General features: G+C 40.5%; 1 long non-coding RNA gene across 1 annotated transcript in view; it reads right to left on the reverse strand.

Moving 5' to 3' along the window:
• Positions 1-467: 467 nt before the first annotated feature.
• Positions 468-19,259, reverse strand: part of LOC141788551 (uncharacterized) — a 78,841-nt gene continuing 60,049 nt past the window's right edge. The window contains exon 4 of the long non-coding RNA XR_012598147.1: positions 468-648. This is a non-coding gene — a long non-coding RNA (uncharacterized LOC141788551). The remainder of the gene's footprint in view (positions 649-19,259) is intronic.

Genomic DNA, 19,259 nt, shown 5'->3' on the forward strand with positions numbered 1-19,259 from the left:
TGTAAGAAAGAATAGCTCAAGCATTTTCACTGATATCAATTAACATTAAATTGACAACACTGTCTCTTTGAAATAATGACAATCAGCTGCAGCTGAATCAAAGGAAAGGCAGTACAGTCAACAACAAAAAAACACCTTAAAATAAGGGGGTACCCTGCACAACTCCCAACAATACAAAATAAGTGCTCACACTTGTTTCTTAATCTTTATTGTACAGCAATGTAAAATAAAATATTTTCAATAAAACAGTTTATTTCATGCATTCATCCCATGTGTCTAATTTTATTCATATTGGACACATATGTGATGACAGTAATTAAAAGAAACAAATCAAAATTCAACAATTCAAATCAAGCTGCTTTATTTTTTAGTCCTCCCCATGACTCCAACACCCACACAAATACAGACTTGTTATCATCATCTTCAGAGCAGCACATCAAACTCAGTGTTGACAGGGTGCAGGAGTTTCCACCAATCAGCAACGCTCTCCTAATGCAGGACTGTGATTGGTTTAGGCTTGGTTACTTGTAGACAGGAGGCGGAGTCTGAGGACATGACGGGTGTGTTGGGGGTGCAGGTTAGGTTATAAAATGACACAAAGACTGATAAGACCTTCTCTGGCAAGATAGCACTGCTGGAATGATTAACCTGTATGAAAGATGGAGAGAGAAGGAGGGGGGCTGCTGTGAACTGAGGGACACAGAAGGAGAATATGAAAGGTCAGTAAGTTTAAACACAGTTACAAAATATTCAAACCAGGTTGAAACACTGACTGAAAAGCAGAGGAGGGGGGTAGGGAGGGTGGGGCACTGAAGTTAAACTTGATGAACATCAAAACAGTTTCAAGAGCCAAAGTCACATCAAAAGACTTAGGAAGTCATACCAGAAGTGTGACTCAAACTTTGGACTAATCCTCGGTCACGTTTCACCTCTAGGTTTGGATTTATCTTATTGGCACACATGTACACAAACACACACTCAGACTTCTGTTGGCAACTTTATTTTAACATAATCTGAGTGTTAAAAGAACAAAACACTTTGAGTTTAATGAGGAACTTCTGTGCATTATTTTGTTTGTGTGTATGTGTGTGTGTGTCAACTGTCTGTCACCACTTAGGAACCTGCAGGAAATGTGTAACACTTACCTGCTGGTTTGTTTACAAGCAAGTCTTAGAGTACGTGTGTGTTAAAAGTGAGTGCGTGTGTGTGTGTGTGTGTGTGTGTGTGTGTGTGTGTGTGTGTGTGTGTGTGTGTGTGTGTGTGTGTGTGTGTGTGTTCACATTTGTTCATAAAATATAGTGTATGTCTGCATGTATGACTGCTCTGTTCAGATCAAATAACAATAGCCTTGAATAGTAAAACACACAACATCATTAAAGTATAATCAAGACACACTTGCTATTCATAACCAGGAAATAACCCCTCCACCTCCAACCACATCACACACAAACACACACAAACACACACAAACACACACACACACACACACACACACACACACACACACACACACACACACACACACACACACACACGCACACGCACACGCACACACACACACACACACACACACCTCTGTTTTCAGTATTGAAGACGCAATGTAAACAACTCTTTGCTCTATAAATAGTGCAGGACCCAGCGTTCAGAGCGGTGAAACAAAAGAAGAAGGTGGAGGTGTGACACAAACATAGTGTGACTGGTGTAAACAAACACACACCAAAGTGAATGATAAGATCTGTTTTACATTAGTTGTTACTTTTTAGTTTTAACTGAAGGAAGCAGGGTCAGATAAATACAGTGGAGAAAATGACGGTCTCCTTATAGTGGATTGAAACATGGCTGCTCTCAAGACCCTACAATTTATAAACTCAGACACTTTTATTGATCTGATTACAATTTACAAAGTATTCTGACACCATTACAAAGGTAAAGTCACCCAGAAGAGTGTGATCAGATTTACTTACAGAACATGAACAAGGTGTTATGTAAGCTGCAGTTTAAATAGATCTACAGCTGTCCACAAAACAGAGCGGGTCAAAGCCTGCACCACAAAGGATGCATCAGGTGCATCCTTCACGACCAACATGTTCCAAGATTCACCGCATGCCCATACGAACAAGATAGAATCCAAGTTTAGTGTAAGTTATTGGCTTAACCTGCTCAAATTGTCTCTAATCTTAAAGCTTACTTTATGTAATTTGTGTTTGTGAGTTCTGGTGCAGCTCTTGAGGTTTGTAGGTGAAAGGTTTGTTGGTTCTTCAAAGGACAGATACATCAAAAAGTTTTTTTTTAGAATGTTTAATTTCAGTTTTGGATTCATTCACTGTTTAGCTTTCTTTCTAATGTGCCCCCTGTCATCTGTTGTGCTGTTACCTGCCGGTCTCCAGCTTTCAGGATGTGAGCAGTCACCAGATTATTGGAGGAAACTGAGTCTGTCAACAGCAGTGTTGACATTTGGGCTTAGGAGATAAAACCTCACAAGGGATCAAACAAAAAGTGACCCCTTTGACTGGAGGAAAACAGGGTGCATGTGTGTGTCTGGGTGTGCGTGCTTGATGTTTAAGTGATGCAAGTTTGCTGCCGACAGCCTGAAGAGAAAGCGCTCTGATATTGTCTGTGGGTTTGTTTATTTCTAAGTGGAAGGACATGAAAGTGAAGTGAACAGGACTGCGCATGCTCATTGTAGTCGTTTATAGCCTTACAAAAGTAAAAACAGATATATATTCAACATATCAGCAATAGAAAGAATATTTTCCGGCTATGCCATGGCAGCTGTGTCGCTATTAAATGGAGTTGAGTTTTCATAGGCAGAAGATAAGAGGTTAATAAAAATACTACAGCCTGTATGTGACATAGCACAGGTCAAGGCTCGGTACATCCACACGTCTGATGAAATGTCAATCAAACTGGAGTGAGGGATGGTAAAAGGGATGAGGAAAGAAGAGTGTAAAGAGAATGAAGAGCATCAGAGGATGAGAGGGCTGCCATGTTAATGTTTCTGACAGAAGAAGAAGAAGAAGCAGGGAAGAGAATGAAAGATGAAGATCTACACAGAGCTAAATGTCCTGCTAACATCTTTGACAGGAGGAGGGGAGAAGCTGGGGGGAAGGGCCCCGATGCAAAGGAAGAGAAGAGAGGAAGCAGACATGGGTTAAAAGAACACTGACTCATCCAACATGGCAAGGGAGAGGATGTAGATCCAGACACAAAGTCACTTCATTACCCCTTTGAAGAGGCCTGCTTTCAATGCTTTTTGTCTGATAAGGATTGTGGAGCTCAGTGCAAAACACACGAAATCTGAACATGGGTCTGAATCTGAACCTTGTTGAAGGATTTTTAGAGAGGAACCAGTTCCAAATGTTTGGAGTGAACATGCTGTAGCTGGATCGTTCTAGTTTTATGACCACTCAAAGCACTTAATACTCAACTTTCACCCTTCATTACACACACAATCATACCAATGGCAGGCGCTGTTAAGCAAACTCCCAATCCAAAAGATCACAATAAAAACACAAAAATTAAACAATGATATAATTTGGCCAACATTCAAAAACAGATATCTGATCATAGTGATTGACCTCTTGACCTTTTATCACGGAAACCTCATCAGCTCATGCTTTCGCCCAAGGGATTGTTTGTGCCAATTTGAAAAATATCCCCTCAGCTGCTCCTGATACATGACTTTCTGAAGAACGGTGAGTGAATAATAATGATGAGCCAAAAGCTACTTTACCCAAGACGTTATAATGTGACAGTGAAGTTGACCTTAGACCTACTGGATGAATAATATAATTTTGTTATGGTCATCACTTCTTATTACTGGTTTCTTCAGGAGGCAACCCTTGTTTGTTAGAGTGTAAATTCATTTATGTAAGAGCGTTTGGCCAATGCCTTAATGTCAAATATGAAGACAGTCACATGAAATACTGTACATGCACATGCTAACATTGCTACCAACACAACTTTATAAATATACCTATGCCTTCTGCCTTGCTTGTTGCTTTTCTCTCTCTCTCTCTCTCACACACACACACGAACACACAAATAGTACACTGTGACTGCTAGATCCATTAATAGGTCAAGTAACAGTCATTGTTCATTACATTTCAGCTTCTACTTTCAAGAGCTAACAGGAGGAACAATAGTACGTGCTTGCTTATACTGTCAGGTGTTTAGGTCATGACACAAAACAAATATAGGTTGAGCTAATTGAAAAACATTATTTGGGGTGTATGTGCAACAGTGGGTCTGTGTTTATGCCTTCATGCATGCATAGCTGCACACACTCTTGCACTCTCTTATGTATAAATGCTTTTATACAGCAGCTTGCGTTAGCACCATCAGGTGAAATTCTCAGGGATAGCTGATCTAAGGCGGAGGTTCCTATACAAAACATCTGTAGGAAGAATTTCAGCACAAGGCATTGTTCTACCTTGACATGCATGCAGTGATTAACATGTGTAAGGATACGCTGTTGTAAAGTTGAGAGTATGAAAACAAATACAAGTGAATAAGACTGTTAAGTTTCTATGTTTGCACGAGAGACACAGGAGTAAACAACATCATTTTTCTCCAAAACTATAATAAGGTGCTCTCAAACTAGCATCACAGAGTAAAGATTTACTCAAAAAAGAAAACTCATTATTCAAATACTCCACAGACACTCTGATTTAAAAGAGAAAACCTTCTCTCTGGGCCAGTTTCAGCCAACAGGTGAGTGTGCGGTCATCCATGACAAAGGTGCTCTAACACACAAAAAACCCACACACCTGACTACACAACCTCTTGTCTTTTCATGTCACTGTCATAATGTGTGAGTCCTAAATGACAACTCTGGCTGTTAACTACTCTTTTGTCTGAGAAACACAAACGCACGTACGCCGACCCCTGGGGTCAGTGTGCGGTTGGCTGTAACGGTCTGGAGAAGAGAAAAGTGTGTGCTGGGATAGACTGCTTATAACACTCTCTCTCTCTCTCTCTCTCTGTGAGAGAAAGTAGTGGCTGTTTTACTCTCGTCTGTGGTCGCGGAGCGGTCAGTTGTGACAGACACATTGTATCCCCTCTGGTTGACCCTTCGCCACTAATGCACACATCTACATAAACACATACACACAGAGCTGCGCCCAATGGAGCGCTTCTTTCTCCTTTTATCCAACCTCTGTCCCTTTGCACAAACCTGCCACACCATCCACCACGGTGCTAATGACACAGAACAGCTCAAGAGCCATCTAAGACACACACACATCTTCACCTCTGCCAGAATGCAAAACAGTTGAATGACACCGCCAGTTTATTTACATTTACATGGACTATTGCAAGTAGCAAAGAGACCTTACCAAGAAACAAGTTGTACAATGTTTTTATGCAACTTTTATAGGATATTTCATGTCACATGAAGCTGCATTAAGTCAAAAATTAAAATAATAAATGAACTTAATGACCAGTTCAGCAGCAGTTTAATTACCTATTTACATTTCAGACTTGTTTTTTATAATTATCCTTACACCATGAGCCGTTCAACAAAACGCAGCACAGCTACACAATCAGTCTCAAGTATCATGCAAGAGATATGTTGGCAGGGTTTGAGCAGCAGTTTCTTTTCCATTCCTCATAAAGCAAGTTTTTAATTCCAAGGCTATATCTACTCTGTTCAGAGTAATTTTTAAAAAGTGTCTGGATATGAAATCCTTCTGAGTGGACATGCACAGATGGATCAGCGCTGATTCCCTTAATTTTGGGAGATCGGTGATCGGTGATCAGGGATCAGTGATTGGCCTATCCTTGCATATGAAACTGATCTTATATACCTCCAGAAAGGTCTGACAGCCAGCCATTGATGCTTTTGCTCTGAGACCTAAAACTCAAGACACTTTATTGGTTGTTTAAGTGAAAATATAAAAATTGTATTGTTTCACAGGTATTGTATAATGATTTTCGATAAAATAAGATTAGAACATTGAAGGTATATGCTGCCTGTCAGTTATAAAAAATAAAGAAGAAAAATCGGTATCGGCCTAAATTGGCCTAAATCGGTATCAGCCTAAATCAGTATCAGCCTAAATCGGTATTGGCCGGTCAGGCCTTTTAAAGATCGGTGATTGGTGATCGGCCAGAAAATTGTGAACGGTGCACCCCTACTTCTGAGCAATCATTCATTGCGGCCACTTTTAATCATCCCACTTCAAAAATAGCACGGTCCTGATTTACCCAAAACACCAACAAGACACACATCAAAAGTTGTCTTTGAGCTGTTCCTCTAACCATATCCTAAAGGTACTTTTAGTAAACTCTGTTAAGATTATAGCTAACTCAGTGACAACACAATTAGACTGACAAGTATAGCTGCTACCAAAAATAACAGTGTTACTAGTTAGAGGATTGCTGGTATTTTGCAAATCTAAATTCTCTTCCAAAACTCCTTTAAAAGTTGCACTTCACTCCAGAAAAAATGTTAGATTTATGTGAAAACAAATATCCAAATTCATTCAAGCTGACTTTTTCCTAACAGCAACAAAGTGTCAGTGCAAAGTTGAGCAGAGCCAGTGTGCTAACCCTGGTTAATGTCTGTCATATTAATGGCAGGCACCTTGGTTGAGGTTTTCATGCTTTATTTCATTATTTTTAAGTATGTTACTGTTTTTGCTGACTGAAGCATGTTTTTGTATTTAACATGATGACACAGTTTTATAAATTGTGCCCCAAACCTGTCCAGTGTTGATGCTCCAAATGGCCTCAGATCAACTTCTTATGTGCTGTGAGGATTTGTGACCTCAGTCCTACTGCTGACCAGTTTTAACGGCTAACACCTCTAATCAATGTGTTGGTATTCAATTTGAGCAGCTATTGTGCTGTGTCATTCAGAGAATGGCTAATAAAGCCTAATTGCAGTGCAGAGATCCATAAAGTCAGGCAGGTGAAGCAGTAGAGAGAGCTGCTTTACGGGTTTAGAGGAGGTAGGAGGGATGAGCATTGTTCTTTCATGATAAAGACCCACTCCAGTCTCTGCGTGTATGTTTACTTACCTCTCTGTGGAGGCCTGCAGGTATAATTTTTGGAGATGTGAGTGTGTCTGTGTGTGTTTGCTTACCTCTAAGTGACAGGCTGAAGAAGAAGGTGATATTCAGGTCACTTGTTCATTATGACTGCTTGTGTGTGTGTCTCAGTTGCTGTGAGTGCTTAGACTTAATGGAGAGTAAATACGAAGATCTTAACCATTAACTGTGCCATAATGTTTGGTCATGGGGACACTAGGAAACATTATCTACAGCCAGTTCCTCTCTTTGACTGGAGGAATTTGCTCCTGAAAATTTATGCTTTTTCAATGCAAACTTTCACAACTAAAGCAGAGGTCACATGAGGTCACGCTGACGGAAATTGGAAAATAGAAGAAATCATCAAATTAAGCTCCTTTAATGTTTACAATTAATTTGGCTGAAAATTTTTGAGTTAGAGACCAATAGAGTTTAACATATTCAGCATTCAGCTAATTTTACAGAATTTAATTTATGACAAAGTATTTACCTAAATAATTTGTTTTTTTGAAGGACACCAGAGTTCTTTAAAAGCTTGGCCTTGAATTTTTTTTCTGCTGCTGCTGCTCTGCCTGCCTTTGCTGTTTATGTACTCACATAAAATAGAGGCAAGGTGTGCTCTCCCCAGGCTTTGCCGTTACATGGAAGGCCAGGGTGCTGCCAGAACAGAGACATACTAGTTCTGCCTGAAATACAGTATTTAGAAAGTGTACAGCCAAAAAATTTAAAAACTCTTCTTCAAGATATATGAATGTGCTCTGTCTCACAATCAATTTCAGGAGAAGGCCACTGAGATTGTTAACTACGTAAAACTACTTGTCTATGGCAATCTCCCACAAAAATATTTCTAAAGGTACTTACCTAATTTTTTAAAAGTTTGGAAAAGCATTTCGGCCGGTGCCATGAAAGAGCTGGGTACCAAACCTAAGTTTGGTACCCAGCCCCATATGACTGTGCACCCACTGTCCTCATAACACAGACCTTTTACTCTTAATGTTACCCAACATTATTCTGTCTGACACTGAGCATACTACACTAGTCTGTAAAGATCAAGTGGCAACCTACTGTCTAAGAATATCAAACAATGCGGAAGTGCTAAAATCTGCTGTTTTTTGTCCGCTTGAGGCTGGCTCTGGAAGTACCGGAAGTCACATACTCACCAAGCCAAAAAAGCTGTTTTCAAAGCAGAAAATAGCCTATTCACAGCCTGGTTAATAAAAGGTCTCCTGTCTGAATTGCCAAGTTTTCTATCGGCACATACTGTATGGGGGGTGAATTTTATTCTAACTTGGCGGTTCAGAGGACATTAAGATCACAAGCTTGCCCAATCAGAAGCACAGCTCAGGTCACGTGACTGACGGGTGCCCTATAACTGTACACAAAGCCCTTGGCCCTTTGATTCCCAATTTGCTTCATTTTCCATTAGAGAAACAGACAGCTGACATTGGGGAGACTACAAACTATGGTAAAGATACATATTTAAGAATTTTATTTGTCCAGGTCTTAGGGCAGGGATGATATGCTTTTCTTCCAATTCAATTCTCCTACAATTTTTTGGGAGCCAATTCAATTTAAATTGCAGTTCTACAGTATTGCAGATTTTTGGTTTGATTTTTGGTTGAACAGTGAAAAAGTTGAATGATGGTGTCAACAGATTATAATAGAAGCCACACACATTGCATTGAAGTCTGCATTTAAGATTTATTCAGCAGCATTATGTTTGAACCAGCTGTTTATACCCTATTTTCAAGAGCCTGGACTGCATATAAGAGAGGAAGAAATAATTAAAAAAAATATATTGTCCTCTGAAGGTTATAAATTCCACATCAGAAACTTTTCTAACAAAATTCGATAAAATAAGGACTTTCTAAAATAAATAACTTCACCTGTACTCAAGGAGCCTTTAAATCAACATACTTCATTAAAAGTGAACTTAAACCTTTTTCAAAACCTAGGCTGTATGTAAAAAATGTGAACAAAAGTACAATATGAAAAATGTTTCAGTTATTTTTCTCAAGTATTTTTATTTAAATTGTTGTTTATGTTGCTGTTCCTGCTCAGTCAGTGCTTCAAGAAAACATGTCGGGTTGAATAGAGCCCTTGAACACTCAAATGTAAGCCTTTAACTTTGTATGAAATTAAAGTTGAAAACTGTTCTTTCAAAACCCGGGACATAAATTACATGTATAATACAATGAATAAAATATATTTCCTTTATTAAGTACTCTGCTGCTACATTTAACTATGCACAGGAAACTCTTCTTTTTGCAAAGGGAGCCTGGAAATCTTTGCCTCCTTCTTAATTCTGACTTTCTTCTTCTTCTGCAGCAGCAGCACAAGCACAAAGTCCCCCCTGGTCCTGCATCACCTCCTTGTCCTACAACAAATAAAACACAGTGGTCCAAAAATAATAGCTAATCGGTACACAGTGTAAGTGTCTTTATATTCTGTCTAACAGCTATCCACTTATTTGATAATTACATTGCAAGACATCATGACACAATGTTAACAAAGTGTTCTGCATATATTATTCATAATTATTATGTAAACATTTAAAAAACAAATATACCTACAGAACAGTCAGTGTAAAACACACACAAATTCCAGTAGTACTACATTGTCATTAAAAGACTTCTAGAACATGTCTCTAATGCTTTATCAGTTCATTTATTTCATTATCCATTTATCAATTAATTTTCTTATTTACCTGACAATGCTCCACAGTGGCTGCAGCTTCAAAGACCATTCTTGAAAATGTTTCTTGTTTCTCCTCCCCCTCCAGGAGGGAATGGCAGCACTTTAAACCTTGGATCTAGCACTGAGGCTTGATTAATACTGTCCTTCTCCACCTCCAACGTGTACCTCTTACTTACCTCTTGGTAAACGGCTTCTTTCAGGTCTCTAACAAATGGAGGATCTCCAAAGGTTTCCTGGCTGGCTTGCAGGAGCTGCCCATGGAGTGGGGCAATGACACAGTCTGTGGGGTTCTTCTAATCTGACATAACATTTGTAGCCACCTTGACTGGCTTCAGGGCCTGACTGAACTCCTCCGTGTTAGATATATGTCCGTCTCAGTGAGGGTGCTGATCTCTTTCTCGTGGGTGAAAGCAGTCCAGCCGTGACTGCTGGCTGTTGTTTGAGGAAATGCTCTACTATATCATATGCACTGTTCCACCTGGTTGATATGTTCATTATCAGTATGTGTGTGGAGAGGTCCAGCAACTCCTGTTTTTGCTCCAAAACATGAAGTGCAGTTACACTGCTGTGGAGAAATACAGTGATACGCTGTACTCGTCTGAGTAGGGCATGCTGGGCCAGTTTGAGTGTGTGTGTGTAGCACTTAACATGTAGAGAGCCGGCTAACTGTGTGGCGATAACCATATTAGTAGCGTTATCTGACTCCAATGCCAGGTTCTTTTCTGTGATGTCCCATTCAGTCACCACATTACTGAGCAGCTCTGCTACATTTGAGACTCATGCATAACCCTGGTCTGGAGGACGTTGGAGGACATAGAGCAGTCTCCAGCGATGTAATCGGCTGTTATGACGACATATGACTGGGTTGCCAGTGAAGTCCATGAGATCTTTGACTTTCCCTTTAATGTCCGTGAAGATTAGAAGCACTGCTGTTTCAGAGAAATACTTTCTGGAAGGTGTTGCGTACCTCGTCTCCAATGTGTGCAGCATGTTTCTGAATCCTGTACTCACATTCCCGTATTCATTTACAAATGAAGTCTATGATTGATTTAGTTATGCTTTTTGCTTTTTCAGAACTGCTGGTTAGTTTGTACAATGCTGTTTTGAGTGTTTGCAAGCTTGATGGGCCGGTACGTTTGGCTGTTAGCGCTGTATTTACCTCAAGATGAAGTCTTGCTAGGTAGGCAGTGAGGTTAGTCGTGTTTCCAGCACATTATAGTTTACAAAGAACTTACATGACCAGTTCTGCATTTCCCTTGGGAATGAAAAATCCAACATGTTCCAAGACTTTTGATTTAAATCCTGATGGTGAAGGTTTTATCTCTGTGCTTTTCTGCACTTTGTCCATCATCCTCCTCTTTCCGCTTTAAGTTTTTTCTTCCTCCTTGACCTGATGTGACTTAACATTTTCAGGTAGCGAGCATAGACTGTATAGATGAAGAAAACCATTTTGCCTTCTGCTGGAGAAAAGTGCCAACTTTTTTCTAACCCGGCTTATAAACAGACCAAAATGAATTATTTAAATTTGGAAATATAAATGATATTTGAACAAAAAAAAGATTTAACAATCACAAAATTAAAAATTGCAATACATATGTGAATTATTTCCCCCCCCCACCCCTTCCAGTCGTTGCAGTGTGTCATGTTTGATTTCACGATGAGTCTAAAAAAATTACACTGTTCCATCAAGCAAAACTTGGCAATGACTCATTTTGGGTGGTTTCTCTTGGTCCTCACAAAGTTTATCTCATCATGTTTAAGTATTTTTTGATCTATTGTACTCAATATCTGACACATACTGCATACAGCATGTATTGTCTTACAACAGCATTAAGGAAGTTCAAAATATTCAGAAACACTCCATCTGGGGCTCACACCATCAAATGTTTCCTCTATTTTCGTTGGAGCAAGCTCCTTGGCGATAAATCACTTCAGTCTTTATTTCTTTGGCAGCCACTACACTCAGCACCTTGTGACCACACAAGAGGTATTCAAAAGACGTGACAACTTTATGTACTGAGAACGAATGAAATGAGAAAAAACGATTCAGGTAGCACGGAGTTGAAACCATCAACTCATGCGAATGCTCAGCAGCTGATTGTAGGACAAGAGCTCCTGAAGATTACCATTGACAACAACTACAGCGATACAGTACGGTTAAATCCTCACTGGCTAACTCTGGATTGGATTGTCAGCTAAATGCCTGAGATGAAAAATGGTACAATCCCAACTTAAATCAATGTAATTATTTTACAGTCTTGGCTGACATGAGGAATGGAGAGAAGAGATTTGAGGAAGGCGGTTGGCCAGAAAGTTCTCTGACAGAATTTTGGATGGGAGGAGAGCTGAGCTGAGAGTTCATTTCATCTGGATGGAGTCCCTTCTGCTTTAAATCATTTATTCAGCCAGACAGTCAGCCAGTCACTGGTTGAGAAGCCTGCCATAAAGTTGAGAATTTCAGTTGATATCAAGTCCTACAAATCAAGACATCAGCTCACCAGACAGTGAAAATAACCAAGTGGCAAGACCTCTAATTAATACAACCAGTCTTCCAATTGTTTGATCTGTTTTCATAGTTCACATGATTTGACTGTCTGCGAGAGCTTGGTAGCTTACCATCTCTCTTTTATCTGCATGCCAATGGCATGGTACAAGACATTTAGTGTCAAAAGCTTTCTGGTTTTAATTCGTTGAGGAAGAAACATTGTGCAAAAAGAAGCTAAATGTGTTTTTTATAATGCACAACCTGAGTAAATCCATGCTTTTCTGACAAAGATTTAGCCCTTTTATCTTATTCTTTGAATAGATTGGTGTATAAGTGTAGCAAACAACCTGGCCATTGATATCATCATTCAGCTCCAACAATATATTAGTTTTTGAGCTGTTAGTCAGAAAAATCATAAATATGAGATTAAAAAATCAAGTCTTGGCTCTGATCAATTGAGCAAATATTGACCACAGTTGAAGCAATATTATCCCAATACAATCAGACAAAATAGGAAGTAGTGAGAATAGTCAAAAGGCTAAAGTCAACCACTTATTCACTGTTTGGTGAGAAGCACCATCTAAAATCCAGCCATTCAGTGCGTCGGTCTGCCAAGAATTCAGTTTGTGGGAGAGATAGTCATTTAGCCAACAATTATACAACCATTGTGTCATTCACAGGGTCAGCCAATCAGTCTGCTGGTTAATGAGTTGGTGAGGCAGTCACCAGTCAGTCAGCCATGCAGCTGGCCTGTTAGTCCATCTGCTTGGTTTCAGTGTAGCCAAGAAGGCCTTTTTGTATATTTTCAGAGCTGTACAGGCAGATGTGAGTAGCCTGTGAGTGAAGCACAAAGAGGGGAGCACAAAGTACATTTAGCTAAACTTAATGCATATATGGCACGGCACAGCGTGCACATTTGTGTATCTGTGTAAACTTCTGTATAGACCACCCACAGGCCTAAAGCGTCTCTGGAGGAGGCCTGGACCTGGATTAATTATGGCCTTTGTATTGGGTGGTTTTGTGGCAGGTTGGGGTGAGGTGGTGGGGATGGGGTTGTTACACCTGCGAGGCACGTCCTAAGCCAGCTCCCTGACATGGGGGGATAGGTATGTTGGCCAGGGTGAAACACTCCCAGCATTCCCCCTCTTCAGGCCCGTGGGAGAAATCTCACACATGTGGTTCATATACTTATTTAAACAGAAGTGAAGAAATGTCAAGAAAGAACCCAGATATGTTATAAGGAATTACAAAACTAGCATTCCAGCTGTAAAGGAGAGCAAGAGTAATTTTCTACCAAATGCAGGCAGTCCCCTTTTGTGTGGATATATAGGAGCTGCCCTTCTCTGGGACCCCAGAAGACATAAATGCCCCTTCAATCTCCTCTCATGGCAGCGGGCCTTTTTGCATTACCGAGGGTTTGAGGCGCTTTACCTCGTGCCGATGTCCATAAATCTGTCACCTGATGGAATCCGTCTCCTGGTTCTGAGTCAGAGGCAACAAATTGTGGCTTTGGGTTGGGGGTGGGGGGTGGAGGGTGGATGGGGGGGTTGAAGAGTCAGGAGGAAGAGGAAAGGATGAAGAGAAAAGGAGAAAAATAGTGAAAGAGAGCGAGGAAGAGAGAAGTGACCTGTCAGCCCAGCCCATTTATCATCGGGACAAAATGGTCGCCTTCGTCCTTTTCCGCTGACCAGCCAAAACACCCTGTGGTAAGCAACTTTTAAGGTGACTTGTAAGTGTGTGTCAAAGGATTCCTTTTTCTCTTTTACTGCCTTTGTCTGACCTCATCAACATTGTCCAAATTTACTTTTTTCCTCTGTTTCCCACATTACTTTAATGATAAAAGCCTCATGCTCCCTTTGCATTCATCTCAAACAGTGTGGAAAAGTTGGCTGTTGTATCTTCCCCCATGGCATCAGTATTAAAGACCAGATGGCAAGTTGGAAATATGGTGAGGTCATTGAAGATTGACACTAATATAGCGTCCGAAAAGTCGTGTGTGGTATTTATAGAATGTGGCGAGACGGCCGTTCTTAATTATTATTTTTTTATATTCAGCACCAGGCCCCATCATGTGACGTCCAGTTGTGTGTAGCTATTACAAGTGGGCACGCTGCAGACCACATTAATGAGGACCTCCAGTTGGAGCGGTCAGGTAGAGTCAGGCCTGTGGTGGCCAGGAAGCTGACAGATCTGTCCTCTTGAGAAAATGGTGAGCCAGTTTTGGTTTGGCAAGAATGCAAGTTTGCGAGTGTGTGTGTGTGTGTGTGTGTGTGTGTGTGTGTGTGTGTGTGTGTGTGTGTGTGTGTGTGTGTGTGTGTGTGTGTGTGTGTGTGTGTGTGTGTGTGTGTAAGCATGAGAACATTTCATACTACATGTTCTAATATATGGACCCAGTGCACAAACAAATGAAAACACATTGGTGCAAAGTAAGGGAGCTCAATATGCAGACATATGTTTATAGGCATAGCCGCTCTCACTACCTAAGAAAAGTACGGATGATGAGAATAATGCAAAAAAAAAAAAAAAAAAAACGACACATGCAAAATGCAAATAAAAAAACAAAACAAACAAAAAACACTTCAACAAATTAGGTAAGATGGTGTGATGTGGTGATGTCTCAACTACAACACAAGTCCTATTATCTACAGTGTGTGTGTGTTGGGGGGGGGGACTGCCAAGCCCAACAGGTGTGAGCTCAGGCTCTGGTCTGGTCCTGGTCGGCTTCTCCAACATCTTGCTGCAAAGGCTTCTCTTTGCTGTGTTTTGAGCATGCGGTTGGGTCAGTAGTGTTCCCTCTCTACGCTGAATTTATGTGTCACAGCTCTGTGTCTGTTAAAAATAGGATGGCTGCGTATTACCTGCAACACAACTGACCAGCCACACAAATGTACTGCAACAGAATAGATCCAGTGTAAGCTGACAGATTGATTTTAATGAAATCTATTTGATCCGTTTTCTGTTAAGGAATGCAGATGCACTGCATACACGTCCAGTGTATTTTAGCCGTCAGTGTTGTCACTACATGGAGTTTGCATGTTGGAAGCCTGGGTCTGTTGATCGTGCCAGTACTGTATAGGTCGTGTTGTACCAACAAACAGGAGCTGGCAGAGAGCCCATGATGAGACGTATGATGTGATACATACTGTCTCTTGCTGCCCATGTTTCTCTATCTATCTTTCCTTTCGGGAGATTTAACACACAACTTGTCTGTTGCAACTTAATATGACTAAGCTTAAACGTCACGGCTGACTTGGCTGACAGGTAAGTTGTCTGTAGTTGTCTGTGGGCTATACGCCCTCCAATATGGCCCTTGTCAACAATGAGCTTCAGAACTCTGTATCAGAAACAAATGCGTGATGTAACGGACACTACATCCATGTATCATACAGTCTATGATACCCATGTATGGTTTCAGTTAATGGTAATACATTGACATGTTGGTCTTTATGGAGCTATAGTAAATGGTAAATGGACTCAGTTATGGAGTGCTTTTCTAGTCTTGATACCAGTCAAAGTGCCTCTATGCTATGTGTCACATCCATTTACTCACTCATTTATACAAAGTATACAAAGTGGTTGGAGGAGGCTGCTATGCTAAGTGCCTATCAATACTGGATGATCCCATTTGCACAAGTTCACAGATCCCTGACTGAGACACCTGCGGCAACTGGGGATTCAGTATCTTGAGTAAAGACTGGAATTGAAGATGTTTTTTCTCTCTTATTCAGATTCTGTCTACCCTTCTTATCCTCTATTAACTAAAGCAAAGCAACAGCAGTGATACAGCTCCCTTGCTATAACATTATTGGTTTATTAGTGTACTGTATAACGCTCTTATGATGCCATCATATTAAATAAGAACACCATTTAATGCAGTACTTGGGTCTTGTGAACCCCTATGCTGCAGATCTTGTTTGTCTCTGCATGTGGTGCATAATTTAGAGTAAGGAATCTGAACTGCAGAAGCTTTGAAGAGCAGGATCTCTATTAGCCTAAAGCAAACCATCTGAATTGCATACACTTCCCAACAATACACCATATATCTCCATTCATGTACAGTGTGTGATGACTGATGGGCTCCAGTGATGGCCTGTCAATAAGCAGCGTGGGCAGGAAATAAAGAGAGCCCCCCAACCTTCCCCCAATAGGCAGCAACATAAAGAGAGGTGGGGTGGCGTTGAGGGAGGGGTTAGCTTATAGATCATAGTAACAGCCAATAATAAATGGATCATGCTTCTATGTTTTTAAAGCCAGTGGCAGCTGTATTGAATGGGAAACCTTGTGTGGGGGAGAAAATAGAGGTTTATTGATCAGAGACAGCATGTCGGATGGAGTGGTCGGGAGGGGTAGGGGGGGTTTGAGGCCCGTCGACCTCCAGGAAAATGATGTTCTCTTTGAGTTTTCTATTTCATAGACATCTACACCCCCACCTCTTTACACACACACACACACACACACACACACACACACACACACACACACACACACACACACACACACACACACACACACTTCAGATTGTCCACACTCCCCTGGCCCTTTGCTCTTGACACACACGCAAACACACACACTTACACACAAACGTTTTTGCTTTTTGGATAGATGGGTGGATAATGAGGAGGCCTTTAAGCTGCGGCTGCATATAACCACTGCAACACTGGATTCAGATGTTTGTGTTAAAGGTGAGGTTGAACGGGGATATTTTTGAACTCGTTTTTGTTATTTTTCTTGCGGTCAAACAGTGCCACAGAGTACAGCAGTAAGTAAAAACTTCCACTGTGAAAAAACTGGAGTATTTTGCTCAGAATGGAACACCATTCCTCTTTCGTCCATTGTTTATTTGTTTTGGTAGTTTTTCATCATTTCATTTTTTAATGATAATGTCATCTGTAAAATTCAGCTGGCATCAGTATGATCCTGACTTGATATGAAAAGATTTTCATGGACATGCCATGCTTTATTATTTTTACTGAAATCTGGCTCATTTAATCACTGTCACACTCTCTGCAAACTTCATTTTCTAAATTCAACTCATCATTTGGCCTTAAAAGGTCACTGAAATGCTGCAAAATAGACCAAAAAACTACATCTGAGTAGTCCCTCCAACTCGCTTTGATTGAAGAAATGGAAGGCGCCATTCTCCTTCCATAAAACATTTAACACACTGATGGTGTGGTGACGATTTGATTTGCAGAAATGTATGTATTTGTTTTCTCAGTTGCCCGCTCCAAGCTCAAATTCCGAAAAGGATTTTCTCTCATTTGTATGTCCTGTCTTTCCCTCGTATTATTTTTCAATCCTTTTCTTTCTCTTGCCCGCTCCAAAACCCCAGTCGCATGCAGACTGGGTTGTCGACCAATTTAAACAGCGAGGTTTTCGGCAGCTAAACGCCGGCTAGCAGGAGTGCTGTGGTCTCTGCAGTACTTTGTCTGTGGCCACACAATTAAGGATTTAGGTGTGGCGATAGGAAGAATGTGGAAATTGGATCCTGCCAGCCCACACCCTTCTGACTCTCTGTTTCTTACTTGCCATTTTTCTTTTTCTTAACTCCACCATGTTCCTCCTGTACTTTCTTGAATGTTTCAGGCTTCATCTGCCTCCAGTTTTTTCTCTCCCACTCTTTATCTCTTCATCATCTTTTTGCCTGACTTCCTCCCTCGTGTCTCTCTTCTTTGGCCCTTTTCCTCCCATTCTTCCCAAGTCCTCTGCTTCCCCTCCTCATCTACCTTTATTCGTCTCTTATTTCAGCATCTTTGCCTCTTCCTTTATCCAACACACCCCCCTCTGCCCTGCTTCTACTTGTTTTACGTAACATGACAAACCATGACTTCTGACATATAAATGGAAGAAGCATTCGTTTTTTTTTCCCCTCCCTTACTTAATTTCCCCATAACATGAGAAAAGGAAGGTAGAGTGAGAGGTTGAGACTGGGTAGTAACTTTTTTGAGTGAGAAACACACAGATGTAGAAAAATAGAAAGAGCTGTGCTAGTTTGACTGACTATAGAATATTTTAAGGAATTTATTAAGAGTGGTGGTATAAAGTGATATCATCTTTCAGGGTTTAATTTCTTATTTCCTGGAGTAGAACTGCATCATAAAATCACTTGCCAAACTTGTCATTTTTTCTCTCTGATTGCCTGCATCGTATCTCACCAAACACACACACACACACACACACACACACACACACACACACACACACACACACACACACACACACACACACACACACACACACACACGCACTCTTTAACAAGCCATCTGTTGCCTACAACAGCAATGGGAACCTATCAATCAAACAGGACCTCATTGGGGCCTTCCTGTTATGTTTTTTTCAGCGGGCACCGTGTGTTTGAACGGATGTAGGTTGCTTGCTTAAACTTATGAGAGTTCTAAAATGCAAAAAATACTGTACTCAAATTTAAGGAGCAACGTTTTATGATAGAGCACCTGGTCGGCCATTACAGTTATATTATATTTTATTTTAATGTAAAATGATATTTCTGTGGGGATTGTTATTGCGGTCTTAGACTGAACAAATTCATCCATGCACCATGCAGTATTTTGGCAAGGTCTGTTTATTGGTCAAGTTCTTTAGATCCACAGTGTCGATCCAGGCAAACAGCTCCATGCCTTTTTTCACTGGCGCTCTTGGCTACTTGATTTAAAATCTTACCTTTGGTGCACTTTTTTTGCTGCATTACCAGTCTACAGGGAATAAAAGTTTACATTTGAATAGATTTTCTGTACATTCTGAAGCATTGTTTTTACCAAAATAGTGCTAAATATTCTCTAGTTTAAATATTTACTTCAGTTTTTTCCATTTACTAATTTTTTGCCTTTTACTCAAAACATCACCAGTCTTACCCCACAGTAGAGCATGCAGGTTTTTATTTAACACTGGTATCGGATCAGTATTGATATGGACTGATACCCAAAGCCCAGGCATCGGTATAAGTATCGGAACCAGAAAAGTTGGATTGGTGCATCCCTACATACCATACCATTACATATTGCACTAAGGTATTTTATGAAGAATTTTAT

This window comes from Halichoeres trimaculatus, unplaced genomic scaffold (assembly GCF_033239565.1).
Source record: "Halichoeres trimaculatus isolate MK-OKI-2021-1 unplaced genomic scaffold, fHalTri1.1 fHalTri1_scaffold_4, whole genome shotgun sequence".
Classification (NCBI taxonomy): Eukaryota; Metazoa; Chordata; class Actinopteri; order Labriformes; family Labridae; genus Halichoeres; species Halichoeres trimaculatus.